The 25,176-nt window shown below is 44.1% G+C and overlaps 1 protein-coding gene across 1 annotated transcript in view; it reads right to left on the reverse strand.

Moving 5' to 3' along the window:
• LOC308512380 (cyclin-Q-like) overlaps positions 1 to 25,176 on the reverse strand; it is a gene marked incomplete at both ends in the record, with an annotated part of 123,070 nt that overhangs the window by 52,492 nt on the left and 45,402 nt on the right. The gene's annotated exons all lie outside the window — the stretch shown is intronic.

Here is a 25,176-nt window from a genome sequence, read left to right on the forward strand (position 1 = left end):
CCAGACTAATCACTCCTAACTGCCCCTCCTGCTGTCCTGGTCACCACCCACTGCCCCTACACTAACCTAATCTCCCTTCACTGCACCTGCTGGTCTAATCACTCCCAAATACCCCCTGCCAGCCTGGTTGCCCCAACTGCACCCCACCTTTCCACACTGGTCACTTCTAACTATCCCGCTGCTGGGCTGGTCGCCTCTTACTCCCACATCCCCCGCTGACCTGACTGCCCCCAACTGCTCCCCTGCTGGGCTGGTTGGCCCATAGTGTCCCCCTTGTCTGCCTGGATGCCCCAACCCCCCGCCCCCTTCTCACCAGCCTATTCTCCCACACAACTTGCTGTTCAGTTGTTTGGTTGTCCCTCACTAAGCCACAGCTGGCCTGCTCTTCGCACATAGCCTGCTGTCCAGTCTTTTGGTCATTGCTCACTAACCCCCGTGCCAGTCTGGTCTCCCCATGCAGCCTGTGTGTTCAGTCATTTGGTTGTCCCTCGCTAACACCATGCCAGTCTGGTCATAGGCAGCCATCTTGTGATGATGTGACAATTAATTTGCATATTACCTCTTTATTATATAGGAGAGTGGCATTGTGATCTGAGAAGGTACTTGATATGACTTCCATCTCGTTGAATTTGAAGAGAGCTTGCTTGTGTCTCAACTGGTCTATCTTTGAAAAGGTCCTATGTACACTTAAGTAGAATGTATATTCTGTAGCTTTGGGGTGAAATGTTCTGAAGATGTCAATTAAGTCTGTCTGATCTAGTGAGTTGCTTAGGATTGTTGTTTCTTTCCTGATTTGTTTTTTTTTGCCTAGAGGATATATCCAGTGGTGTGAATGAGGTATTTTTTTAATTAAATCTTTATTGTTCAGATTATTACATTAGTTACTCTTTTTTCCCACCATAACTCCCCTCCACCCAGTTCCGACCCCACCCTCCGCCCTCACTCCCCACCCACTGTCCTCATCCATAGGTGCACGATTATTGTCCAATCTCTTCCCTCACCCCACACCCCTTTCCCGCCCCCCACAAGAATAGTCCATTCCCTTTCTATGTCCCTGACTCTATTACAATTGCCAGTTCATACTGTTCATCATATTATTTATTCCCTTGATTTTTAGATTCACTTGTTACTAGATGTGTACTTGTTGTTCATAATTTGTATCTTTACCTTTTTCTTCTTCTTCCTCTTCTTAAAAGATACCTTTCAGCATTTCATATAATACTGGTTTGGTGGTGATGAACTCCTTTAGCTTTTTCTTACCTGTGAAGCTCTTTATCTGGCCTTCACTTCAGAATGATAGCTTTGCTGGATCAAGTAGTCTTGGTTGTAGGTTCTTGGTATTCATCACTTTGAATATTTCTTACCACTCCCTTCTGGCCTGCATAAATTCTGTTGAGAAATCAGCAGACAGTCGTATAGGTATTCCCTTGTAGGTAACTGAGTTTCTTTCTCTTGCTGCTTTTAGGATTCTCTCTTTGTCTTTTGCTCTTTTGCATTTTAATTTTGATGTGTCTTGGTGTGGTCCTCTTTGGATTCCTTTTGTTTGGGGTTCTCTGTGCTTCCTGGACTTGTAAGTCTATTTCTTTCACCAGGTAGGGGAAGTTTTCTGTCATTATTTCTTCAAATAGGTTTTCAATATCTTGCTCTCTCTCTTCTTCTGGCACCCCTATAATTCGGATGTTGGTATGCTTGAAGCTGTCCCAGAGGCTCCTTACACTATCTTCGTATTTTTGGATTCTTTTTTTCATTTTGCTTTTCCAGTTGGGTGTTTTTTGTTTCTTCGTATTTCAAATTTTGACTTGATTCTTGCGATCCTCTGGTCTGTTGTTGGGAGTCTGTATAATGTTCTTTATTTCAGTCAGTGTATGCTTAATTTCTAGTTGGTCCTTTATCACAACATCAAGGGTCTCATTAGATTTCTTGAGGATCTCACTACATTTATCGGCAGTCTCACCAGTCTTTTCGAGGGCCCTATTAAGTTTATTGGCAGCTCTAGACAGTCTTTAAAGACCTTAAAAGTGTGGTTTTGAACTCTATATCTAGCAGTTTGCTTTCCTCCAATTCTGTCGTTTGTATCCTGTTTCTTTGTCTCAGCATTTTTTTATGCTTCGCTGTGTCGATAGAGTTCCTTTCTGTGCTAAGTGCCCCAATTACCTGAGGTAGACACTCTTGGTGCACCCCCTTGTGGGCTTTGTGCACAATCTTGTTGTAATTAAGCCTTGATTGTTGTAGTTATCATGTGAGGAATTGACCTCCAGGCCCATTGGCTGTGAGAATCAGCTGTGTCTGCAGTGGGAGAACTTCTGTGCTGGAGACACCCCTCTGGAGCTAGACTTGCTTCAATGGGGCTTTGGTGCTCACTGAGTCTTCCCCCTGAGTGTGTCTTTTACAGTTCCACAGAGCTGCAAACTCTGACCTCTGGGCTTCCTGGCTCCTGGATCTCTAGGGAGGTGCTAATCTAGCCTTTGCCTGAGGCTATCCTGCAAAAGTCTCCCCGCAGGTCTTGGGCGGGGCAGGTCCCAGGGGATCAACAGGGCGGGGTTAGCAATTATGGCTGCTCTCAGTCCTGCCCTCAGAGGCTCTGCTTCTCAGTGTCCCAGTAATTACTGCAAGCCCCATGGAGAGAAAGCTGCCCTAGGGTTCTGAGCGATGCCAGACAGTCCCGTTTCTCCTGTATGAGTCTGGGTCCCTAGAGACTCACCCGGAGCTGGAGCTCAGAGTCTGAGACTCCCTCCCAATTGAAAACAACAACCAGACCCTCAGCCGCCAGCCCGCTCCACATGCACTCCGCACCTTAGTATTTTACTTCAACACTGCGCCTCCTCTGACTCTCGGTATGTTTTACTCTTTCCTCCGAGTTGTAGAACTTTCACTCAGCCTACCTTCCTGTGGTTCTGGATGATGTCCGTTCCGTCTTTTAGTTGTATTTTTGAAGTGGTTGTTCGAGGCAGCAAACTCCGGTGTTTACCTATGCCACCATCTTGGTTTCTCTCCACTCTGAAAGAGATCTTATGTTAGTGTGTGTGAATGAGGTATTAAAGCCCCCTACTATGATTTTATTGCTGTTGATCTCTCCCTTGATATATTCCAGTTTTTTGGTTTTTTTATGTATTTGGTGCTTCTGCAATGGATGAATGTATGATTACCAGAGTTACACTGTCTTGTAATCTTGACCCCTTTAGTTATAAGATGTGGCCTTCCTTTTCTCTTTTGATGGCCTCCACTTTGTGGTTTATTTTGTCAGGTCTAAGTTTTGTTTCCCCAGCTTTCTTTTCATTTCCCTGTTCCTAAAAACTATTTTTCCATCTGTCCACTTTCAGTCTGCATGGGTCCCGTCTACTGAGGTGGGTCTGTTGTAGACAGCATATATATGGGTCATGTTTCCTTCTCATTTCAGCCACTCTATGTCTTTTGAATGGAGCATTTAGTCCATTTATGTTTAAGATAATTATTGATAGGTACTTGTTTTAGCCATTTTTGTTCTTTCTCCTTATGATCTCTCTTACCCTTCTATTTCTTCTTTTTATGACAGACCCTTTAGCATTTCTTCTTATAATAAACTCCCTTAGCCTTTTTGTTTGTTGGTTTGCTTTGTCTGTGAAGCTCCTGAAATCCCCTTCAAATTTAAATGATAGCCTGGCTGGATAGAGTAATCTTGGATTCAGTTCCTTCCTTTGCACCAATTTTTATACTTCCCCCCATTCACTCCTAGCCTGATGTGTTTCTGTTGAGAAATCATTTGATAATCTAATAGGAGATCCTTTGCAGGTAACTCTCTGACTGTGTCTTGCAGTCTTAAGATTCTGTTTGTGCTGTTACCATTGTAATAAAAATGTGTACTCATCTTGTTTGAGACTCTCTGTGCTTATGTGAGTTTTTTCTGCCCCATATCAGGGAAGTTTTCTGTCATTGAATCTTCTAATAGGATTCCTAATCCTTGTCGCGCTTCTTGTTCTTCTGACACACCTATTATATAGAAATTAGTTTAATTCATGATGTAGCAAAGCTCCCTTACGCTCTCCTCTTGGTCTCTAACTTTTCTCCAATTGCTATTCAGATTGTATTGTTCCCTGTTTGTCTCTGCCCTGTCTTCTAAAGCAGAAATTTGGGAGACAGAGGGGCTCCTGGGGGCAGCACGCATCCTCTCAGCTCCACTAGGGAGTCTAAAACTGCAGGGCCCCTGAGGATTCAAAGTGCACTCCAGGGCCTTTGTACCAGGAAGACAGGGAAAGCAGCATGGCCCAGGAGGCTTTTAGCTTCACCTTGGTGCAGGAAAGTGGTGATACCCAGGACATAAGCGCACAGGAGGTTCAGAGGACAGCTTTGGGGCTGGAGAGTGAGGACTTCATGCAGGTTGGAGAGGCTGACACCCTGGAGCTGAGGTTGGACGTAGGCCAGCAGGCTTGGATTTTTGAGTGCAGGAAGAGGAGGACTGGGTGGTTGCAGAGCAGTGTGTGCAGGGAGAGGAGAGTGAGGAGCAGCAGAGAACCCAGAGTGAAGAGCAAGGGGAAGACAAGGAGGACCTGGGGGAGGAGTTGCAGGGACAGGCTCAGTTTGTCCTGTGGACAGAGGGCCTTCTGTGGGTGGTGCTATGGCAGGGCACGTGGGCAGGGGAGGAGGTTTTCCTAGATCTGCAGGTGGGGAGGCAGGAGGAGGTGGTGAGTGAAGAGCTGAGGTTCGAAGCACAGGCTCCTGGTGACAAGCAAGGGAGTGTCCACCAGGAGGTGGGGTGGATGGAGGAGCAATTAATTGCAGGGGGACAGTTTGTCCTGCAGGGGGAGGGGAGGACAGCATGAAGGCAGTGAAACAGGTGGAGCCACAGTCCTAGGCCAAAGCAAAGCCAGAAGAGCAGCCAGTGCAGCAAGAGCAGGCCCAGTCAGGGCCTGGTGCCAAGTTAACCTGGTCCCCTCTGGAGGTGCTCCAGGCCCTCCAATTGGAGATGGAGCCCGTGAACTAGCAAGCCAGCAGGGCCTTCTCTCGGCTCAGGTGCAGGACTCGGCAGAGGCTCAAGCCCTATTTTGGAACGGAGAAGCCTCAATATCCGGCGCATCCCTGGGTTCTGGCTCACAGCTGTATCCTTGAGGGTAGAGGAGCAGGATCACAAGGAGCATGAGACAGTGCAGGAGAATAGTGTAAGCGGGGATGGTTACCATAGAAAAGAACATTGAGGACAAGCTAGGGGCAGTGCGCCCCAGTCTGGCCCAGGATCATGGAGACACCCTCTGTCTTGTACAGGCACCATAGAAGCGGTACCTGGGAGTCCAAAGGAAGAGCTCCAAGGCAGAGGCACTCATATGCCAGGGGCTGATGCCCAAGACAGGGCTGTGTTGCACGGGCTCTTCTGGGACTAACTAACGCTGCCTACAGGCCATCTGTATGTCCAATTCCTTAGTTAGAAGCAGAAATGTGTGATGTGTAACCTGTCAAGCCCTCAGCACAAAACAATCTGGTGGGCATCAGGGTCTGTCAGGAAACAGAGTGGTGCTGTGCCCCTTTCTGCCGTTGATGGAGAAGGAGTGGCCTTAAGGGAAGGAGAGGCCAGACCAGGCTGCTCTTTCTAGCTGGTCCATGCCCAGATCCCAGGCTGCAGGCTCTTTGACCCAAAGCAGTTTGTCAACCACCCAGAGTTGTGGGCCATGTCCAGCGTCCAAGATGACAACATGCACGGGCACATGATTTATTCGAAGGTCAGGCCTCCTGTTCCAAGGAGCGGTGGAAGGCAGGTGGGGAAATGGACTGTCCCTGAAAACAGCTACTGGCAGGAGCCCTGGGCTGCGACTTCAATCCCTGGATCCACTTTCCTTCTGCAGGTGAGGGAAATCAGGCATCTCTGGGGTTGCTGCAACACTAGCCTGTGCTTCCACAGCAACCCCTACTTCTGCAACCATGTGATTGTGAAGGAGTATCTCATCACCCTCAGAGGTAAGAGGAGGCTCCCTGCATGGGCTGAAGATGGTGGTGGGCAGGGTTGTAAGGCCATGTGTCCATCTTCACATACCCCTCTCCTGCAGGATACAGGGTGTTCTCTGCCACTCCCATTCAGTGGTCCCAGCATTGTGAATGAGAAGCTTCCAGCCACAGGCACCAGAACAGCAGCCCCAGCTTCTTCTACTAGTTCTCTGACCACAGTGTGGCAGGATCAGACAGGATTGCTGAGGTGGGATGTCACTGGCCATGCCAGCATTCAGCTTCCTGTGTCTGCCTGCTGCTTGGGTTTCTATTTGGGTCCCTGTACTCCCCTGACCCAGGTCTCTTTGCCCTACCAGATCATCAACAAGGTCCTCTAGCTCAATCCCCTGAAGTACTATGAGAGGATGATGGCCCCCAGTGAGCGGACAGGACGGGTGAGGAGGGGCTGCCTGTGCTCTCCCCTGGTGTGCTGCCAGGTTCCTGCGCCATTACTTTTCTCTCACGGGGACACCTGGATGCTGGGAGGGATACAGCCTGTGACACCAGGTCCTCTGGATATGGGCCTGAGACAGGAACTACATGCACAACAAGGGCAGTGCAATTCCAGCTCAGACAGGGGGACTTAGGCAGTAGGAGGGAGTGTGCATGTCCACTGTCACTCAGAGTCAAAGCAGATTACCTCAGCCACTCCTCTGAATTCTCTCTCTAGGCCACCCACAGCACCTCCAGGCCTTTCCACCTGCCCCTCAACAGGGGCTGGCATTCCATATTCTTCCTATACTCCTTTCGACAGGTGTCTGTGAATCTTCCTCATGCCAAGGCATAGGCTGCTGTGCTGCCACACCATATTGCTCTATGGCTGCTCACCACCATCTCCTATTTCCCCAAGGTCTCCTCTTCCTCCTGGGTCCAGTGGGATAGGCCTGCTCCTTATCAGTATCTTAGGGTGCAAAGTGTGGGCCACAGAGCTGGAGGAATCCTTGTTTTGCAGCCTTGTCAGAGGTTCTTCAATCCTTTTATCCATTTAGGTTTTCCAAGGAGAATACCTCCTTTGTTTACCCTCCCTAACTGGAAAACAGGGCAGCATGCCATGACGAAATAACACACTGCTTCATTTTGTATGCAGTTCACTTCAAAGACTTTGACTTTATGCACTTATGGTCATAGACACCCTGGGAAATTTAGGGCCATGAATATAACTCACCATCCAAACAAATTGTTTTTATGTGTTTGTAGTAAAATCAGACAAGAAATCCCATGTTGCAGAACACTTTCTTCAGAAAATTTTTTGTAATGTTAGTGTTTACGGTTTTACAAAAAGTAATATATATGTCTCTTTCTTTTTTTCTACTGACCTCGCCCCAGCCTCCCCTATCCCTAGTCACTTGTTCTCATCATGCACCCCCAGTATCTTGCCTCTGTTGGTCTGTTGGTTGTGCTTATATTCTGAATATTTTAACAATACAATACGTAAAATTTAAACATTTAAGTATATTGTAATTTAAATCAGCACTTAGGAAACCACCTTCAATAATTCAAACCTTGCCTCCAATCCTGAAACTTCATTATGGTACCTACAATTCTTGATGCTTCCCCCAAACCTATCACTTGCTTTTAGTCATTCTTAAATAACAGAAGCCAAATTCTTTACCATAAAATGTTGTCTGTACCTTATCATTTTTAATTTCAGTGTCTAATTCTTCTGTCACAGGGGCTTCCCCCCTGACTCCCCGAGTGCCCAATCAGGTGAGCTACTGTACTGCAAGATTCACTCTCTCTTGAGTACATGGTTTATCCTGTGATCGCCGCCAGCACCACACTCAGGACCTCTTACAGGGTTGTCCCATCAGCTGTTGCAGTGATTGCCACGCTCCCATCATACCCATCTCCTGTGTGACTGTAATAATCATCACAGGGACTGGACCACCATAAGTCAGAGGGGGTCTTCGTGCTGGTGGTGCTCCAAATGAGCCTCCTATAAAGTCAGTGACCAAATAACAATACTTGAACTTCTTTACAAATAATTTTATGTCAGTATGACACGACACTAGTAAAGTCTTAACTATTTAGAACACCTATGCTTTTATCTGCCTGAGCTAAAAAGGTGTCAATGAGGCTGAGGTAGACAATGGAGCTTACATTCATTTAAAATGCAGCTGAAGAATAATGTTTTAACTTAAATAATTGATTATGAATGAATATGAAGGCACATTCTCTGGAAATGGGTTGAAATTCTGACCTTCATATTATTTCTATGGTTTATGCTGTCCAATACTCCTTCTGATTTAAAATGTTAAATTACCCCCTTGGCTGCTGTGCCTAAGTCGGTTGAGCACCAGCCTTGGCACTGCAGGATCCTGGATTTCATTCCAGGTCAAGGCATGTTCCTGCCTTGTAGTTAAACAATGGATGTTTCCTTCTCTCCCTCTCCCTCTCTCTCTACCTCTCCCTCTCCCTCCCCCTCTTTCTCCCTCTCCCTCTTCCTTCCACATTGCCTTCCATGGTTTCTGTTGAAAAAGGTCAACAATGGAAAAGATCCTCTAGTGTGGATTAGCAACAACAAAACACACAGATACATCATGCCACTTAAATATAATAAAACCAAAATTGAAAAAATTATCCAGGCGCCTAAAAGTGACTGAAAATCCCAATGCACCAATGTCTAAGGGGAAAAGAGATTGAGAGGCTGCAGGGCCACAGCACAGGTGTAGAGTTGCTAGGGGCCTTGAAAGAGGCTGGTTACCCACCTTCCTGCGTGAGGAGGTCCTTATGGTACAGAGCCCCAGTTTTAGTTTTCAGAGTGGTGGTGTTGACTTTAATAAAGGGAGATCTGCTCACTGCTTCTGCAATAACACAGAGGCCCCCAGCTTTCCGCTACCTGTCTCCTGTTCCTCTGCTCCTTGCTCATCCCTCCCGCAGGCATGATGGTCATCTTTCATATTCACCATGCCAGGCCCTTCCCTGCCCCAGACTGAGGGTCAAAGTATGTAGCAACAGGAACTGACATTGACCACTAGCAGCACCACCCTGCCGAGAGAGCTTCAGAGTAACAGCCCCCCTGAGACTGGGAAAACACCATGCCCTGTAATGTCTTGGAGGCTTGGGCCCAGTGGCCTCCTCTCACCACCATGTGCAGGTGGCTGTGATATTCCTCCTGTGGGCCATCTGCCTGTGCTTAAGCTCCGCAAGTATTGGGAAGCGGATGTTCTCTGTGCCAGACAGGGATTCTGCCAGGATGTGGCGGTTGGTGGGGGATCCTCTGCTGAAAGGCACACCCTCATCTTGTCCATGAGTGCTGTTCCTGTGTGAGGTGGGACGTCCGGGGGTAAAAGATATATCAAGAGAGATTTTATTCCAGACACCTGGGTGCCGGTGGGTTGAGACAGAGAACGTTATCAGTCATGAGAGCAGAGAGAGAGTTTTTCTTTATTTTGCTGGCTGCAAGCCGCTCTGCTGACAAGTGGGTCTGGTCCGTCCTTGGTTCCTCCCATGCCAGGTGTCCTCTGGTTATCTGGGCTATGCTGTGCTCAAGGCTGAAAGCTTGCTGCAAGATATCTGCTAAGCAAAATAAGGTATTCTCTGCCCTGTTTTATTCTCTTTAACCCTTTCAACAGCCTCTGGCAGGGAAGAAGTAGACAGTATAAAATGGAGGACTGGGATGCCTGGGTGAAAAGGGAATTCACAGCACCCACAAAGTGGCTCAGGATTACTAATCTTAACAACTGACGAGGGAGAGGTAGAGGAGGCATGACAGAGGATGGCAGGTGGGTGATGCATAGTGGTTGGCATCCAGGACAGATAATGGGTAAAGAGATGATGCATGCAAGACAGAGAATGGATGGGTGCTAAGAGATTATATGCACACATGCATAGCAGACAGATGCCCTGAGAGAGAAAGACAACAAATGCTGGTCTCCATGCCTTGCAACCTTCCCCAGGAGGTCCTCTTTCACTCCTGTATTTAGCAGCGGACCCTCCTCCCAGCTGCCTGTGCAGCCACTCAGGCATAATGATAACATCCAGGATTCTCAGCTTCCCTGCTTTTGGAACCAGGCCATGCCAGCCACTAGAGGGCCGCGCCTCTCCGAGTAGCTTTGAGCAATGGCTTCCCACTGCATGAGGACAAAAAGGTGAGGGCCTCAGAATGTTGGGGACAATATAGGAAGTCAAGCCTGAGTAGGAGAATGCAGAGCTGTGATGTGGCCTGCGGCTGGCGAGATGGGTAATGGGTAATGGACACTCATTCCCTGTCAGGTTGCTTCCTGTCCAAAGGCCCAGGAAGTTCCCCTGTAAAAATGGATGGGCATGTAGAGGACTCCTGGGGGAGTGTGTGGAGGCTTCTTTCAAGAAATCGCCCTCTTGTTTCTTCCTAGGTGTGTCTTCTGGAGGCAGGGAAGGAGAGTGGGTGAAAGTCCCAGGCTTTGCCCTTTCATGAGGGGCTGGCAGGGAGGGGACAGACTGCAAGGAGACTTCAAGGTCTCCTTTTACTGGTCATAGGTGTCTCAGAGTTGATGCGAATGTCTGACATTTTTGTCTTGGCAAGTCCCAAGGTTGTTGATTCTTTGCTTACTGAGTGAAATAAAGTCCCCTTTCATTCCTTCCCCAAGACAGCAGTGTGGTTTGTTTTGTGGGCAAGACAAAACTGCCCCTCCATCCATCCTCCTCTCTCACTCATGCCTTGGAAGTTCCAGGGTGATTTTGCTGAATAGTCTCTCATGTGGGAAGAGAGATATTAACCCAGTCATGGGCAAACTACGGCCCGCGTGCCGGATACGGCCCGTTTGGCTGTTCTATCCGGCCAGCAGAGCTGAAAGAGCGGAGGGTTCTCTTGCTCTCCCCTCCGCTCCTTCACCAGCAGCAGTGTTAACATGTATTAGTTAGCACAAACACTCCATCCATGCTTTTGTTCTGGCCCTCCTGTCCAGTTTAAGAACCCATTGTGGCCCTCCAGTAAAAATGTTTGCCCACCCCTGTATTAACCACTTGTTCTCAAGTGTCCTTGGTTGGGGAGGATTAAGGAATTTCTACAGGCTGTACAAACTGACCAGGCTTGATTTTCTTGTCTCAGTTTCTCTATTCCACTTGCCCAGGAATTAATCTACCTCCTGTCAATCATGTTACAGTCCCAGGTAATAAGGAGGAAAAGTAAGACATTGTGAGTTTATTATGGGGTTGGTTCATGGAGTGCCATAAGACAGATTAACTGTGCTGTTTATTCCCTACAGATTTTTGGGAAGGTAATGAGGATGCAAAATGCTTTGGCTTTCTTTTTTTTTTTTTTACGAACTTTCAGAAGATTGGTACTATACTGTGTCCCTTATATTAATCTAAAGACCTAGTGCATGCAACTCAGTGGGTGGTCCCTCAGCCTGGCCTGAGCCCTCTGGCAGTTTGGGAGCCCCTGGGGGATGTCTGACAGTGGAAGTGGGCCTAAGGCGTCAGTCCGATATTAGCACTCCCATGGAGGCGTGAGAGGCTCCAGCCACCACTGCTGTGCTCGCTAGTTGTGAGCTTGGTTTTTCACTGAATGGTGCTCCCGCTATGGGAGCACACTGACTACCAGGGGGAAGCTCCTGCATTGAGTGTCTGCCCTCTTGTGGTCAGTGTGTGTCATAGTGACTGGTCTTTCCACTGTTCTGTCAATTTGCATATTAGCCTTTTATTATATAGGATTAAGAGTCTCTGTGAGAATTTCTCAAAAACTTAGAGAAATTGAAATATCTCTAAGAGATTAAATATTGAGTGGCATGTGGCATTTAAAATTCTAAATTCCAGTAGATTTGATAAAGGAGGTAGCAAGAAACAAGTCCAGAGGCTTCACTTTTATTACATTTGATAATTCTGAATATGTGACAGATGCTGCCAAAGAAATGAATGCAAAAGTAAGTCTTTTGCCCTAACTCGTTTGGCTCAGTGGGTAGAGCATCAGCCTGCAGACTGAAAGGTCCCTGGTTCAATTCTGGTCAAGGACTTTTACTTTGGTTGTGGGGACATCCCCAGTTGGTGAGTGTGCAGAAGGCAGCTGATCAATGTTTCCAACTTGCTATCCCTCTCTCATCCTCTCTGTAAAATAAATCAATAAAATATATTTTAAAAAAAGGAAAAAGGAAGTCTTTTAATAAAATTCTAGCACTGTGATTCAAGTAATAGTATTTCCAGGTTTCCTTCTTCTTGTTTTTAAAGTTTGATAATGCCATATGAGCTATGATTTTTTAGCCATCACTATTCTTTTTTTTTTACAAAAGTGCTGGACTGTGGGGTTGGAAGGATGTTGAAATGTCCGTTTTTTGTAGCAAAATAGTACATTAAGCTTAGTTACTTTAGTATATGAATACAAGTGGAATTGTGCTTTAAGCCTTCAAAGCACTTTCTAATTTAGAACAGCCTGCCCACCCCAGACATATAATGTCAGCAGAAATCAGATTACTGTTGGTAAGAAGCTAATACAATTGATGCAAACATATCCATAGCATATAAAAAAGGTCTTGAAACTATGGTATGTGTAGTCCCTTTACCCTCAAGTTGGAATACTTTTTTAAAAAAGTATTTGTATTGATTTCATAGAGCAAGGGAGAGGGAGAGAGAAACATGAATGATGAGAGAGAATCACTGAACGGCTGCCATCTCCTTGTCCCCCACTGGGGATTGAGCAAGGCACTTGGGCGTGTTCTTTGACCAGGAATAGAACAGTACCCTCCAGGCTCACAATTGGATAGTCAACCATCAGAGTCACAGCAAGTGGGCTAGATATTTAGTTCTTCAAGACAGGAACTAATGTGAGTTAGGACATTGGGTGTGCCATAACTAAATGACCTTTCCTTCCCTAACTAACTTTTCTCTGGTTATTTTTGAATCGTGCAACAAGACTGATTTTTGTAAAATGTATATATCCTGATTTATTTTAATGTAGTGGATAAGAGTTCCTTTCATTGAGTCTTTAATGTACTAGTGAAGGAAATAGTCTTATTTCTCTTTAATCTTAAATATAGCCAATGTGTGTCCCATATCCTTCAAAGTTGTCGGTGCTCATTGCACAAGTATTCCTTAATATTACCCTGAAAGTCACACCATTCGGGCATCATTTGGGGTACATATTTTCTTTGGTTCTGTTATATTTTCAGATATTTCCAACATATCATACCATTATTTTAAGCCACGTTCTTTTGGATTTATTAAGAATCACTCTTCCCTGGGACAAGGTAACATATGCAGATTTCTATTGCAATAACCAAGTTTGTGCTTTGGCTACACTTTTGATCTTATATTTAAGTTAATTTGTGTGTATACTCGTTATGCCACATATTAAGATGTTGATCTTCAGTGACTTTTAGTACATAACTCACTTATGTCCCTGTCCTTTATTTGGAGAGCCTGTTTTATAATACGTTGAAGGGGGTCAGTATCTTTTAGGGTTTGTCAACAGCCAAGAGTTGGATTACTCTCATGATTTTTCTTGAGTTCAGAAGTCCATTTATTTGATTTATGGAGAATGGTTGATGTTGTTTCCCTAGTTTCTAAGCAGAAGAAATGAAGTTTGTGTAGATATTATTCCTAAGTGTCTTCTTTCAAGTGATGTTTTGTAGCCTACACAATGATTCTGAATAAGACAAAATCCCTACTTATTGGGCACTTATTTTCTATGGTAAAAATAACAAACATGCAAGGAAATGTAAATAAGTACAATCATGCACAAAAAAGATAAGAGGAAAAATATAGGGGGTAATTATTTTTAGAAGTAGTATTCGTAGGAGATAGTGTTTCTATTCATAAAATTAAGGGGATCGAGGGATGTTTGTTGAATCTCAAATGCCGGGAAGGAGACCATGGTGTATAAGTCTGTGGAAAACATTTTGGACCCAGAAAGCTCAAGTGATTCCTTAAGTTGGGAACTGTGTCCAGTGGCTGTTTATTTTGTGTCGCTGCCCATCAGTGCCAGACATCTTGGTGAAATATGTGACTTCAGATTTGTTTTCAAAAATAGTTCCAGACATCCAAAGAGTTTTATGTGGAGCAATTACAATGACCTGAGTTATGTTTACACATGCCGTGTTGATTTAGCTAAAAGATCAACGATCATGAAGTTATTGGGAGACTGGGGGATTTAGGTATGTATGTTAATCAAATTACTATAAGTAAAAGGTGTAATTCTAGGTACACATTTTTTAAAAATTCTTTATTGTTTAGAGGATTACATATAGTATGACATATGTCTTCTTTTCCCCTTGTGCACCTGTACACCCAGCACATGCCCTTCCCCCCCACCCCTAGTGTCTATGTCCATGGTTATGCTGATATGCATGCATACAAATCCTTTGGTTGATCTCCTACCCCTAGTCCTGCCTTCCCTCTGAGGTTTGACTGTCAGTTCCATGCTTTTCTGTCTCTGAATCTATTTTCGTTGAATAGTTTATGTTGTTCATTGTATTCCACAAATGAGTGAGGTCATGTGGTATTTATCCTTCTCCAACTGGCTTATTTTGCTCAGCATAATGCTCTACATGTCCTTCCATGCTTTTGGGAATGGTAAAAGTTCTTTATTTTTTACAGCAGTGTATATTTTCTATGTGTATATGTGCCACAGATTTTAATCCATTTATCTGCTGATGGGCACTTAGGCTTCTTCCAAATCTTAGCTATTGTGTATTGTGCCACTATAAATATGTGGTTGCACATGCCCTTTCTGATTGGTGTTTGTCATTTCTTGGGATATGTTCCTAGTAGTGAGACTACTGTTCAAATGGGAGCTACATTTTTAAAATTTTTTGAGAAACTCCATACTGTTCTGCATAGTTGCTATACCAGACCTCACTCACACCAGTAATGCAAGAGGATTCCTTTTACACCCCATCCTTGGCAGCACTTGTTGTTTGTTGAATTGTTGAAGCCATTCTGACAATTGTGAGATGGTATCTCATTGTCCTTTTGATTTGTATCTCTTGGATGATTAATGGTTTTGAGCATGTTTTTATTTGTCTCTTGGCATTCTGTACGTCCACTTTCAAAAAGTGTCTTAGTCCTATGCCCATTTTTTTATTGGAATGTTGATCTTCCTTTTGTTTAATTGGATGAGTTCAGTATGAATTTTGGAGAATAGGTCTTTATTGAATATAACATTGGGAAATATCTTCTCCCAGGCAGTGGACTTCCTTGTTTTGTTGTTGTTGTTGTTGTATTTGTTGGCTGCTTCTTCTCTGCAGAAGCGTTTTAATTTGACGTCATCACATTTGTTTCTTTTCTCCTCAGTTTCCATTGCCCTAGGAGCTGTATCAGTAAAGGTATTGCTGAAACAGATGCCTGATATTTTGCTGCCTATGGATTCTTCTAAGGTTTTCATGATTACCCACTAACGTTTAAGTCTTTATTCATTCCCAGTTTATACTTGTGTATGGTTTAAGTTGGTGGTGGCGATTAATTTTTTTGCATGTATGTGTGCTATATGTCCAACACCAATTATTATTATGTTTTTATTTTGGCTTTTTAATATCTTTAATGAAACAAAATAAAATTTCCTATATGTTAATTGAGTCATACTTTCTCTAAATCTTGCCTTTAAAAAAATCCCCTGGGGCACAGTCCCATCCATTCTTTGATTTTCCTTCCACTGATCCCAAACCTGGGCTGTAGTCTGTGTCCTTTCAAAGGACAAAAGCAGACCCGGAGGCCTCAGAGCCGCCAGCAGCACCCCCATCCCCATCTGGACCATGGCTGCCAGGGACACTCAAAGCCTGAGCATCAAAGTGGCAGCATGTCATCGCCTTCACCGGCCTGTCTCCAGCAGCACAAAACCAGTCCTCCCAGCCAGTGCTCTGGGGACCAGCCATCAGGGCGATGTGGTGGCGCTGTCTCCTGGCAGCCGAGCTTCCCAGGCTTCTCTTTGGGCAGGGCTGGGCCAGGGCCTTTGGGGATCTCTGTGTCCATGGTATAAATCCGAGTGAGATCAGACACAATGTTATCAATTATTGGCTTGGTAAGGTCGCCACTAAACACCTGCCACCATGGCTTCTCGGCCTTGGCCTCGGCGGGCACCTGGACCCCATAGACCTGCAGGGCCAGGTGGAGCTCTGCCACTGCTATGTGCTGAGCCTGGAATCGGAAGCACAGCCCCCCGAGTAGCTGTCCCGCAGCAGGGCCCAGGCAGTGAAGGAGATGGGGGTCCGTTGCCAGCTGTAAGGATTCAGCCAGTTCTTGAGAGAAATCAGGTAGTGGAGCAGGTACCTGTGTGGGTGCTGAAAGGAGACTTGGAAGCGCAGTACCCGCAGCACAAGGAGCTCGCACTGCACAATGCTGTCCCGGATCACGCACAATAGGGAGTCCATTTCCAAGGGCTCGCTGCCCGGGTGGAAGTACCTGTTGGACACGTTGATGATGTCACGGTTTCGCAGAGGCTGTTCTTCCACTTTGCCAGCCAAGTAAAGGGCAGACATGGCAATCAAGTAGGGGTCATAGGCGTCCAGGTTGATCTCACAGAAAAACTTATGGTAAATGGCACAGGCGGTGGTGAGGGGAATGGACTGCATCCCTAGCTAGACCTGCCTCCATGATGAACCTTGTCACGTGGAAGTGCACCCTCGCCTGGGGTGAGGGCCACCCTTGGCGCCTGGCGCCGCGTCCTCCTCTCTGTAGCTGTCCTGGCTAAGGTTCTCCATGGTGCCCAACCCTGAGGCCCCAAACCCCTATGAAGGGCAAGTGTTCCCAGCGCGGGGCCAGCGCCAGCGGGTTCCTACCACTGGGCGCTGCCGCCCCAGCCCCATCCAGCCCAGGCCGGACGCCACCCTGGTTCCAACACGAATTATTGAAGAGACTGTATTACTCCATTCTATGCTTTTGCCTCCTTTGTCAAATATTTATTGAGCATAATGGTTAGGGTCGATTTCTATGTTCTCTGTTCTGTCCCATTGGTCTATATGTCTGTTTTAGTGCCAGTAACAGGCAGTTCTGAGAGTGGTGGCTTTGTAATATAGCTTGATGTCTGGTATTGTGATCCCTCCAACTTTGTTCTTCTTTGTCCAGATTACTGTAACTATTTGGGGTCTTTTTTAAATCGATAGGAATTTTTGGAAACTTTCTTCTAGGTCTGTGAGATACGCCATTGATATTTTAATGGGGAATACATTAAAACTGTACATTGCTTTGGGTACTATGAACATTTCAATGATGTTGATTGTACCAATCCATGAATATGGTATATTCTCTATTTACTTTAGTCTTCCTCTATCACTTTTTTCAATTTCCTGTAGTATTCCAAGAACAGGTCTTTTACCGCCTTAGTTAAGTTTATACCTAGGTTTCTTAATTTTTTGTTGCACTGGTAAATGGCATTTTTTTTTTTTTTAAGTTTCTCTTTCTGTGAGTTCATTATTGGTGTATCAAAAAGCCATAGATTCATAGATTTCTGGGTGTTAATTTTGTACCATGCTACAATGCCAAATTCATTTGTTAAATCTCCTAGTTTTTTTGATGGAGTCTTTAGGTATTTCTATGGACAATACCATGCCATCTGCGAATTATGACAGTTTTACTTCTTCTTTTCCACTTAGCATGCCTTGTTTGACTTCTTCTTGTCTGACTGCATTGCCTAGCACTACCAGTACTCTGTCGAACAGAAGTGGTGAGAGTGGGCATCCCTGTCTTGTTCCTCTTCTTAGAGTAATTGTTTTTGCCCATTGAGTATGATGTAGTCTGTAGGTTTGTCACAAAGGCTTTTATTATGTTGAGGTATGATCACTCAATGCACAGTTGGCTTAGAGTTTATAAAAAATTGGTGTTGGATTTTGTCAAATGCTTTTTCTGCATCAATTGATATGACTATGTGGTTTTTTCCTCTCAATTGGTTTATGTTATGTACCACATTTATTGATTTGCATATATTGTACCTACCATCCTTGCATCCTTAGGAAAAATCCTACTTGGGCATGGTGTAGGATATTTCTGATGTACTGCGGGATCCAATTTGCTAAGATTTTCTTGAGCATTTTCGCATCTGTGTTCATGAGGGATATTGGCCTGTAATTCTCTTTCATTGTGTTTTCTTTACCTGGTTTTGCTATTAGGGTGTTGATGGCTTCATAGAATGAGCTTGGATGTGTTCCTCCCTCTTGAATTTTTTGGAATAGTCTGAGCAGGATAGCTTTTAGTTCTTCCTTGAATGTTTGGTAAAACTCCCCTGTGAAGCTGTCTGGTCCAGGGCTTTTGTTTGCTGGAAGCTTTTTGATGACTGCTTCAATTTCTTCCATAGTTCTTGCCCTATTGAGATTATTAGATTCTTCCTGATTGAGATTTGGAATGATGTATTTTTTTGGAATTTGTCCTTTTCCTCCAGGTAGTCTAGTTTGTTGGAGTAGAGCTGTCCACAGTATTGTGTAACAATCATTTGTATTTCTGTGGGGTCTGTTATTATTTCGCCTCTATCGTTTCTGATTTTGTTTATTTGGGTCCTCTCTCTTTGCTTCTGGGTGAGTCTGGCTAGAGGTTCATCAATCTTGTTTATCCTTTCAAAGAACCAGCTCTTGGTTTCATTGATTTTCTGTATTTTTTTTGGTCTCTATGTCATTTATTCCTGCTCTAATCTTTATTATCTCCTTCCTTCTGCTCACTCTGGGGTTTTCTTGTTGCTCTCTTTCTAATTCTTTGAGATGTAGAGTTAGATGATTTAATACCATTTTTTCTTGTTTTTTTGAGGTAGGCCTGTAGAGCTATAAACTTCCCTCACAGGAAAGCTTTCATTGTGTCCCGTAGGTTTTGGATTGTTGTGTTTTCATTGTCATTAGTTTCCAGGATGTTTTTAATTTCTTCTTTGATCTCATTGGTAAACCAATCAATATTTAATTACATGCTATTCAGCTTCCTGTGTTTGAGTATTTTGGATGGTTTTTATAGTAGTTTATTTGTAATATTATGCCATCGTGGTCTGAGAAGATGCTTGGTATAATTTCAATCTTCTTGAATTTGGGGAGACTTTGTTTGTGACCCAATATGTGGTCTATTTTTGAAAATGTACCATGAACACTTAAGAAGAACGCATATCCCATAGCTTTGGTGTTAAATGTTCTGAAGATGTCAATTATATCCATCTGATCTAGTGAGTCATTTAGGATTGCTGTTTATTTGCTGCTTATTTGTCTAGAGGATTTATCCAGTGATGTCAGTGGTGTATGAAGGTCCCCTACTATGATGGTATTGTTGTCGATATCTCCTTTGATATCTTCCAGGAGCTTTTTTATGTATTTGGGCGCTCCTGCATTGGATGGATATATGTTTATCAGGGTTATATACTCTTGTATTGATCCCTTTAGTATTCTGAAGTGGCATTCCACATCTCTTGTTATGGCCTTCAATATGAGGTCTATTTTGTCTGATATAATTATTTCTACCCCAGCTTTTTATTTTTTCATTTGCATTTGTCTGAAAAATATTTTGCCATCCCTTCACTTTCATTCTGTGTGAGTTCCTTCTACTGAGGAGGGTTTCTTGTAGACATCAAATATATGGGTCATGGGTTTTTATCCATTCATCCACTCGATGTCTTTTGATTGGAGCATTTAGTCCATCTACATTTAAAGTTATTATTGAAATGTACTTATTTGTAGCCATTTCTCTTTTTTGTATCTGTTTTCTTTCTTACCTTTTTATTTCTTCTTTTTACACCTGTCCCTTTAGCATTTCTAGCATTGCTGGCTTGGTGGTGATAAACTTCCTTAGACTTTTTTTGTCTGTGAAGCTTCTTATTTCCCCTTCAATTTTGATTGATAGCCTTGCTGGATAGAGTATTCTTGGATTCAGTCCTTTGCTTTGCATCACTTTGTAAATTTCCGTCCATTCTTTTCTGGCCTGATGTGTTTCTGTTGAGAAATCATTTGATAATCTAATGGGAGATCCCTTGTATGTAACTTTAAGTCTCTCTCTTGCAGCCTTTAAGATTCTCTCTTTGTCCTGAACATTTGCCATGCTGATTACGATAAGTCTTGGTGTGGGTCTTTTCGAGTTCACCTTGTTTGGGACTCTGGGCTTGTGTGACTTTTTCTTCCCCACTTCAGGGAAGTTTTCGGATATTTTTTCCTCCAATAGGTTTTCTAATCCTTGTTCCTCTTTCTGTTGTTCTGGAACCCCTATAATTCATATGTTGTTTCGTTTCATGCTTTCTCATAGCTCCCTTAGGCTCTCCTCCTATCTTTGAATTTTTTTCTCCAATTGCAGTTACGTTTGGGAGTGTTTTGCTTCCCTGTCTTCTAATTCGCTACTTTGGTCCTCTGCTTCTCCTTGTCTACTATAGAAACTTTCAGTGGTGTTTTTTTATTGCAGCTATATCATTCTTCATTTCTTCTTGGTTCTTACATAATTTGTTGATTTTTTTCATCCGTTTCTTTTTATTCTTATATAAGTTGTTTATTTTTTCTTCCATTTCTTCTTGATTCTTGCATAAGATGGTGATTTTTCCCTCCATCTGGTTTATGCATTCTAGCACCCTTAATCTGAACTCTCTTTCTGTCAAGCTGCATACCTCTGTTTCACTTAGCTGCTTTTCTGGCGCGTCCTTTTTCTTTCCTTTGGGGGATTCTTTGTCTACCCATGTTTGATCTTCCCAATATATCTAGATGTTGAGTCATTCACGGGCTGCTCCTTGAGTGGAAGTGGCTCCTCAGGCTATCTTTGCTCCTCAAGCAGTTGTGGTAGCTGCTGTTCCTCAGTTGGCAGCCGCTCCTCTGGTGGGTGCTGTTCACAGCTCTGGTGGCTCCTCTGGCTGGTGGGGAGAGGCTTCCCAAACAGCTGCCATTCCTCAGAGCAAGGATGTGCTGATCACGAGGCTGCTGTTCCTTAGATGGGGGTGGGCTACACACACAGCTGCTACTCCTTGTACTGGGGCGGACTGCTCACATGGCTGCTGATCCTTGGATGGGGCTGGCTGCACGCTGCTGTTGTTCCTCTGATGTGGAGGGCTGCTTGTGGGGCTACTGCTCCTAGGACTTGGACAGGTTGATTGCAAGTCTACTGCTCCTCAGACAGGGATGGGCTCCTTGCAAGGCTGCTGATCTTTGCATGGGAGTGAGCTGCACACGAGGCTGCTCCTCCTCGGACAGGGATGTGCTACTCACCCATCTGCTGCTCTTCAGACAGGTGCAGGCTGTTGTGGCTCTGCTCCTTGGACTGGTGCATGCTGTGCAGGGCTACTGCTCCTCAGATGTGGGAGGTCTGCTCGTGTGGCTGCTGCTCGTCGGACCAGGTTGGGCTGCTGCTGCTCCTCGAATGGGGCCGCACCACTCACAGAACTGCTGCTCTTCAGATGGGGTTGGGCTGCTCACACAGTTGCTGTTCCTCGGATTGGGCAGAGTGCTCGTGTGGCTGCTGCTGCTTGGACCAGGCCAAGCTGCTTGTGCAGCTGCTGCTCCTCAGACTAGTGCAGGGTGTGCACAGCTGCTGCTCCTCGGATGGGGGCAGGCTTCCAGGGGTGCCGCTCCTCAGATGTAGGAAGCTTGCTCATGCAGCTGCTCCTCCTCGGACAGGTCAGACTTCTCGCGTGGTCACTGCTCCTCATACAGGGAAGCAGGCCTCTCACACAGCTGCGGATCCTTGGACAGGGGCAGGTCACATGAGGCTGCTGCTCTTAGGCTCGAGACAGGCTGCTCATGGGGCTGATGTTCCCTGAACAAGTGTGTGCCACTCATGTGACTGCTGCTCACGTGGTTGAAGAAATAATGTGAAAAAAGTAGGAAATAAAGGAACAACAACAAAAAAGGAGAACAAAGAAAAATGCAAAAAAAAATGCTAACAAAATAATAAAAAAATTAAAATGAAAAATTTAAATGTCATTCCTTAGGCTCGCTTCAGATCCCAGTTTTCAGGAATATCTGTATTTTTTGCTGTTGTTGTTGTTGTCATTGCTGGGACTGAAAGCCCTGCTATAGGCCAGACTCTGATAACTCCCAGGGACTAATCATATTATTTTAATCCTTCATCTCATTCAGGGTGGAATCTGGATATGGCTATTTTCCTTGCCTGGGGCATGGAGGAAGGAATTATAGCCTCAGGAGAAAATGCCTGCCCAAGTCCTGGGCTCAGGGGTGACTCAGCATTCAATTTACTGCCACTTCGGCTGGACCCCCTTCTCTTCCCAGCCTCTCCCCAGATTCAACTAGTCCACACCTTCACCCGCTCGTCAGCACAGGTGTGTGTCTGTATACAAAATATTCTATGAACAGGGTTCAGTGAAAACAAACAAACAAACTCCAGCCACAGAAACGGGGCAGGTTGAGTTTCTGTAAGCTCCTCTCTTCCGGACACTGCATGGTCTGGTCAGCGCTTCAGGCTGCCCCTTTTAGGCTCAGTCCTCTGTATTTATGAAAACCAGATCTCAAATCCCCCTGTACCAACAGTCCCACGAATCTTCATTCCACAGTCAGGGCCTGTGCCTGTCCCAAGAATCGTGGCTGGGTGCTGCGTGGTCTCCCTCTGACCCTCTGGGCTCAGAGGTGTGGGAAACTTTCCTCCCCAGATCCCTGGTTTTTACTTTACCAGAGGAATTCTGCCCTTCCCGGCTGTAAACTGTCTCACCACCTGAGTGTACTTCGCCAGTTCAGAGTGGGTGTTACTAGTTTCAGCTGCTCACTCCATTTGCTCCAGGTCAAGCCCTGGGACATGTCTGCCTATACCGCTGCCATCTTGGCTTCTCGAGATTTATTTTTTCAAATATAATTATTGCTCCCCTAGTGTTTTCCCCCTCTTTGCCTGAAAAAAATATTTCTCTCCTTCCACTTTCAGTCCATGTGAGTCCCTTATTATGAGGTGGGTTTCTCAGAGACTGCATACATACGGGTCTTGTTTTATTATAATTTTAGCCATTCTATATCCTTTGAATGGAGTGATTAATCCAGTGAGGTTTAAGGTTATTTTGATAGGTACTGATTTGTTGCCACTTTTTTTCTTTATGCCTGGGTTTCTTCTGTCTCTTCTATTCCTTCTTTTTACAACAGTCTCTTTAGCATTTCTTGCATTGATGGTTTAGTAGTGAAACACTCCCTTAGATTTTTTTTTCTGTGAAGACACTGAATTCCTCTACAGTTTGGAATGATTGCCTTGATGGATAAGTATTCTTGGATTTGGTCCCTTGTTTTGCATCACTTTGCATATTTCCTTTCATTCCCTTCCTGCCTGATGTGTTTCTGTTAAAAATCATTTGATCATCTAACAGGAGAGCTTTTGTAGGTAACTCTCTGTCTCTCTCTTGCAGGGTTTGTGTCGTTATTGTTTGCCATTATAATTACAATGTGTCTTGGTATAGGTCTTATTAGGTTCATCTTGTTTGAGACTGTCTGTGCTTGTGTGACTTTTTCTTCCCAAGATCAGGAAGTTTTTGTGATTATTTATTCTAATAGGTTTCCTAATTCTTGTTCCTCACCTTGTCCTTCTGACACCCTTATTATACACATGTTATTTTGTTTCATGTTGTCCCCAATCTCCCTTAGGATATCCAACTGCTTTCTATTTTTTCTCTCTAATTGCTGTTCAGATTGTGTTGTTCAAGGTGTGTTACACTTCCCTGTCTCCTAAATCGCGGATTCAATTCTTTGCTACTTCTAGTCTACTAGTGAAACCTTCCATCATATTTTTTATTGTAGCTATTATCAATTTTTTTTCATTTTTCCTTGATTCTTACATAAGTTGTGGATTTCCCATGCACCTGGGGTATGAACTGTATGACCCTTATTCTGAATTTCTTTTCGAACATATTGTATGCCTCCATTTAGTTGAGTTTCCCTTCTTGGCAATTCCTCCTTTTCTCTCCTTTGGGGGTTGTTTGATTGTCTCCTAATTTTAGCTATCATTGCAGAACCCAGGTGCCAGCGTGCGAGTGGCCAATGGCCACAGAGCGGATTAGAAATTCAATTGTGCACTCCAAGACTCACAGGAGGTAGTGACGGTGGTCTAGGGCTGCAGTCCCAGTGTCTGTGGATCTGCTGCTGCTGTAAAAAGTCTTTGGCCAGAGTGGCTCTAGGATCTCAGGTGATGTCTGAGGCCCATCTGGGTGGAGGTGAGGCTGGGTTCCTAGTCATAGCAGCTCTCCCCTTCAAGATGGCTTGTTTTCTTAGAACCATAATTAACAAAACAGTATATGATATAAAAATACTAAAGATTGTGCAAGAAGCCGATTAAAAATAGAATGAAGGAACAAATAAGAACTATGTAAATACAGAGTTGCAGTCATACTGGACATTTTTTTTCTGTCATTTTAACTACGGAAATAATAAAAGGAAGAAATCTGAGAGGTGGTAGAGGAGGAATAAAGTACCTAATCATTTTGAATGAATGATTTTTGTTTTAAAAAATAGTTTATGTAAGACGTGTGTACTGGAAAAATGAAATAGATGTTGTCAAAACAAAAATGAAGTAACAGACACATTCTAAAAAGTAATCCACATTGCCCAGTCAGTATTTCTCAATGGTTGAACATAGTATTGTGAACCAAGATGTCTCATCATCTATTCCTGGTCAGGACACATGCCTAGGGTGCTGGCTGGTTCAGCAGTATGAGACATTTAAGGAAGCAGCTGATCAAAATATTTATCTTCCATGTATGTTTCCATCTCTCTATCCCTCTCCCTTTCTCTCTCTCCAGAAAACCAAGAATAAGCCTATTAAAAGACAAGACTGGAATGTATGTTTTTTGTTTTGTTTTTTTTTCCTGGAATATGAGACATTTCAGTCCTTATTACTAAAGGTCTTTGGAGGACTTTTATTAACCAACTTATATGGTTCTGTGTTGAATACTTCAATGGAATATTGTTAATAATGAAGTGTTTCATAAACTTACCATGAAAAAGGACTCTATCATTTTTGAAGGAAATGCTTGGTTTGGGAGAAGAATTTGAGGTAGATCTTGATTTTAGTTGCAATAATAAGTAGGTTTCAAACAGTTGTTCATTTGTTCAGGTTAAATTTTATGTAGTGTTCATATTATGTGTACTCATTTTAGTCTGTGGGTGGAAAAACAATTAAAGTAGACTACACCAAGAAACCATCTTTTCAAAGTGGAGGTGGACAGAGGACACCACTTCCATCAAGAAATAGAGGTCATATAAGAAGTCTGATAAGTGGAAGAGGAGGAAGTAAGAGAAGCAAAAGGACATCCCTCAGGTGGAAAACACTTAGGTAATGTTTCAAAATCTAGGGATAGTAGGAGATCTGACTTAGGTAAACACATAATGCAATATGCAAATAAGGTATCATAGACTTCTGTACCTGAAGACTATGTGGTCATATTAACTCCTATAAATT

Source organism: Myotis nattereri (genome assembly GCF_964212035.1).
Source record: "Myotis nattereri genome assembly, chromosome: Y".
In the NCBI taxonomy this organism is placed as follows: Eukaryota; Metazoa; Chordata; class Mammalia; order Chiroptera; family Vespertilionidae; genus Myotis; species Myotis nattereri.